Source organism: Canis lupus, chromosome 15 (genome assembly GCF_003254725.2).
Source record: "Canis lupus dingo isolate Sandy chromosome 15, ASM325472v2, whole genome shotgun sequence".
Taxonomy (NCBI): domain Eukaryota; kingdom Metazoa; phylum Chordata; class Mammalia; order Carnivora; family Canidae; genus Canis; species Canis lupus.
In genome coordinates, this window is record NC_064257.1 from 10,758,355 (window position 1) to 10,762,909 (window position 4,555).

General features: G+C 46.5%; 1 long non-coding RNA gene across 1 annotated transcript; it reads left to right on the forward strand.

Annotated features, from left to right (window-relative positions):
* Window positions 1–387: 387 nt before the first annotated feature.
* On the forward strand, window positions 388–3,831 carry LOC125752573 (uncharacterized). Its single transcript, XR_007402462.1, has 2 exons — window positions 388–730; window positions 1,833–3,831. It is a non-coding gene; the product is annotated as an uncharacterized LOC125752573 (long non-coding RNA).
* The last annotated feature ends 724 nt before the right edge of the window (window positions 3,832–4,555 follow it).

Here is a 4,555-nt window from a genome sequence, read left to right on the forward strand (position 1 = left end):
CAGCCGCGGACTTGGCTCCGCCCGCGTCTACGCTGACCTCGGCCCGCGCGCGCCGCCGCCCCTGCAGGCTGGCGACCTGGGCGGCGCGGCCTCGCTGCCTCCCGCACGCCGGGCCCCGGGCCCCGCGCCCCGGCCCCGCACCCCGCGCCCCCGCGCCCCGCAACCCGGGCCCCGCCCCGCGCCCCGCGCCCCGCGCCCCGCGCCCCGCGCCCTCCCGCTCTGATCCGCGCGCCGCGGGGCCCGAAGCTTAAGGACGCGCCCGCCGAGCGGCGTCTGCGCCCCCGCGTCGGTGTCGGTGTCGGTGTCGGTGTCGGTGCCCCCCTCCCCGCCCCGGCCCTCCTCGGGAATCCATGAGCATCCCCCCCCCCCCCCCGCCGTGGACGTGGCTGCGCGACGTTTAACTCGTTCGCGTGCTTGAGCGTATTGTGCAATTGCGCCGGGAATCCGTGGTGGCTGCGGAGAGGCGAGAGCCGGCAACAAAGGACTTCCCGTTAGAGACAGGTTTCTTCCCCAAAACGCCACTAAAGTGACAGCGGGAGGTGTTATCAAAATATTTAAAGCCACAGGGACAGAGAACAGGAGAGGAGATGGCGGCAGCGTTTGGAGGCTGGGAGTAGAGCACCGACGTCGGGGGCACAGACCGGGAAGCGGCGTCTTGACCCCAGCGGGTCTACACCCGCAGCCGGATTTGCCGCGGGAGCCCCGAAAGGCCAGGCCCTTCCAGGAGCAGGTGGGGCTGAAAACCCTGAGCGGCTAGACTCCCCGGCTTCCTCCCCACCAGGCAGAGGACTAGAGGGTTATTCTTTGGAGGGGCTGCCTCGGGGCGCGGCGCCCACGGCGGGAAGGCCGGGTCCAGCGTCCCCAGCACGACACTCCTTTCCCCGCCCGCTCAGCTCCTGGCACCTGGCAACCCGGCAGACACCCCAGGCGGAGCTCGGAAGAGGGGCGCCGCCTAACGGGAGGGCCCAGCAGGGCCTCCCCCAGGCCGACGGTCAACAACCCACCTACTGCCCTCAGCTCCCGATCAGCTTTTTAATTTTTTCTCTTAATTGTTGGTTGCTGTTTTTTTTTTTCTTTTTTTGTTTTTTGGCCTAATTCAGACTTAGAAAAAAATTGCAAGAATTCTTGTTCTACGTTTCACCAAATTCCCCTAAAATTGATGACTTCGTCTTCGTCTTCTTCTTCTTCTTCATTATTATTATTATTATTATTATTGTTATTATTATTATTATTTTCCTGAACATCATGCCCCTTTGCCCCTGAATAATTCAGTGTGTGTTTCTCAATACTGAGGACATTCTTTTTAACATTGAACTTAACAACATTGATTCAGGGCTATTATATCTACAGACCTTATTCAGATTTAGCCAACTGTGCCAATAATGTCCTTTAGAGCAGAAAATCTCAGATCATGTGTCACATTTAGTTGTCATGTCTCTTTAGGCTTCTTTAATCTGAAGCAGTTCCTCAGTCTTTCTTTGCCTTCATGATGTGGACGTTTTTTCAAGAGTAGAGGACAGGTATTTTGCAAAATGTCCCTCAGCATGTCTGATGTTCCCTCCTGCGTTAGGCACTGTTAGCAGGACGATCACGCAATGATGTTGTTAGTGCCCGTGTCCGGAGGCGCTGACCTCTGTTTATCCCATTGCCAGTGAGGTTAACATTGATCACCTGCTTAGCGAGGAGTCGCTGAGCATCTTCAAGTGTCAAGTTACTGTGTTTTCCTTTGTAATTAATTCGTATCTATCATCCACCAGTTCTCAAATCATTGATTATTCTTGACTGAATCAATTATCGTAATGTTAACTGGGGTTCATTCTTTTTTTCTTTAGAGAGAGCACATGCTCTCGAAGGGGGAAGAGGAGGGACTGGGAGAGAGAGAGAGAATCTTAAGTAGCTTCCACGCCCAGCAAGGAGCCCCACACCCAGCTGGATCTCACGACCCTGAGATCGAGACCTAAGCTGAAACCAAGAGTGGGACACTTAACTGACCGAGCCACTCACGTGCCCTTGACGGTTATTTTCTGACGCCATCGTTCCTTTTTATGTTTATTAGTTTATTTTCTAGTATAAGGAGAGCTTTTCCTTCTTGCCCTATGTTTATTTATAAACTTTATGAATGTGGTCTCCTGGATTTTATTTCAATCAGTTACTATATGTATGTATATTCTGAAATATTATGCTCAATATGTTATGCTGTGTGTGCATATTATGCTCAGTTCTAGATTTATCCACTGGGAGCCCCTTCCTGCTGGCTCTTGTGTCCATCATTATGTCATTCTTTGAGCACTTTCTGTCACAAAGAGATATTCTGGACTCATCTATTACTTCCTCTGCCCTAGTTTGGGAATCAGCCATTTCATTAAGGAGGCTTGTCTTCTTTTTAGTAATGCCTCACATAGACACAGGAAAGGACCATCAGACAGCCAAGGAGGGCATCTAGTAGAAAAGACAGAGACAAAACAAAATAAAATAAAACAAATGAACAGATAAAAGCCATGTGGCAGAAACAGAGACCAGATAGGGAGGTAAAAATTTTTAAAAAATCCAGCATGCTATCATGAACATTTTCAGAGAATCAAGAGAAGCTATTGAACCCACTAAAGAACAAGATACCATAAGAAGAATTATCAGGAAAGAAAAAAACTGCTGGGTGTTAAATATCTGAGTCCATAAATGAAAAAAAAATCGATTGAGAGGTTATGAGGCAAAGCTGAAGAGATATTTTGAAAGGTGGGGCAGAGACAGAGATGGAAAGTGTAGGAGCAAAAATAAGACAAACCAAGCCTCCAAATTCTAAAAGGTGAGGGTCCCAGAAAAAGGCCCATAGTGGTGGTGAAGGGGAGGGTGTTGGTAGAGGTTGGCAACCCCAGTCTTTTTCTGTACTTTATTTTAAAAATATTTTATTTATTCATGAGAGACACACAGAGAGGTAGAGACATGGGCAGAGGGAGAAGCAGGCTCCCTGTGGGGAACCCAATGTGGGACTCGATCCCAGGACCCTGGGATCATGCCCTGAGCCGAAGGCAGATGCTCAACCGCTGAGCCAACCGGGCGCCCAAACCCCAGCCTTTTAGAATGAGGGATAGAGCTGTTACTTTGAATATTTGAAGGTTGCGGGCAGTGGTATGCTGGCAAATTTTTAACAACCAGCTCTCCAAAAATGTGTGCACATGTGTGCATCCATAAGTTCCTTACACATTTTACTGATATGAGTAACACAATTTGCAGTAATAACAAATGCAATATTTTTTATTATAAATTCTATCTAGTCAATTGATTCTCACAGAATACTGCACTGATTTTTGCCAAGCTCTTATATCTGTAATTAACTGATAGTTGTTGATTTAGCCACAATTTGTCAAGGAGTTGCGTTCCAATCTGCTTTTTGTCCCCATATAGATTAATTGCCATTAACTCTGATACATGTTCTTCTGTAAAGCTGTTTCTCAAACCTCATATAAGTTAGAGTCATTAAATTTAAACCTCTATCAACTTCAGTACTGCATATTTTGGAATCTTACATTTTTTTTATTTCAAGTTTTTATTTAAATTCCAGTTAGTTAATATATAGTGGAATATTGGTTTCAGGAGTAGAATTTAGTGATTCATCACTTACATGTGACACCCAGCGCTCATCATAACAAGTGTCTTCCTTAATCGCCCATTTAGTCCATCCCCCCTGCCCACCTCCCCTCCAACAACCCGTTTATTCTCTATAGTTAAGAATCTCTTTTTTGGTTTGCCTCTCTCCCTCCCCCACTATGTTCATCTGTTTTGTTTCTTTAATTCCACATATGAATAAATCATATGGTATTTGTCTTTCTCTGACTTACTTTGCTGAATGTAATACTTTCTACCTCCATCCACATTGTTGCAAATTGCAAGAGTTCATTCTTTTTTATGGTCAAATAATATTCCATTATATGTGTGTGTGTGTGTATAAATGGATGAAGAAAATGTAGTATACACACACACACACACACACACACACACACACATACTACATTTTCTTCATCCATTTATCCGTAGATGGACATTTGGGCTCTTTCCATAATTTGGCTATTGTTGATAATGCTGCTATAAACACTGGCATGCATGTACCCCTTCAAATCAGTATCTTTTGGGTAAGTACCTAATAGTGCAATTGCTGGGTCATAGGGTAGTTCTATTTTCAACTCTTTGGGGCACCTCCGTACTGTTTTCCAGAGTGGCTGCCCCAGTTTGCGTGAAATGTCACTTCCTTGTCAATGATGTGAATGACTTTTTTTTTTTAAAGATTTATTTATTTATTTATTCATGACAGAGAGAGAGAGAGAGAGAGAGAGAGGCAGGCATAGATACAGGCAGAGGGAGAAGCAGGCTCCAGGCAGAGAGACCAATGTGGAACTCGATCCCGGGTCTCCAGGATCACATCCCGGGCCGAAGGTGGCGCCAAACCGCTGGGCCACGGGGGCTGACCGTGAATGACTTTTTTGTGCATAGGATAATAATTTTCAGATGCTGGAAAAATATTTCCTCAATATTCTGTGTGATTTATGACATAACAGCTACA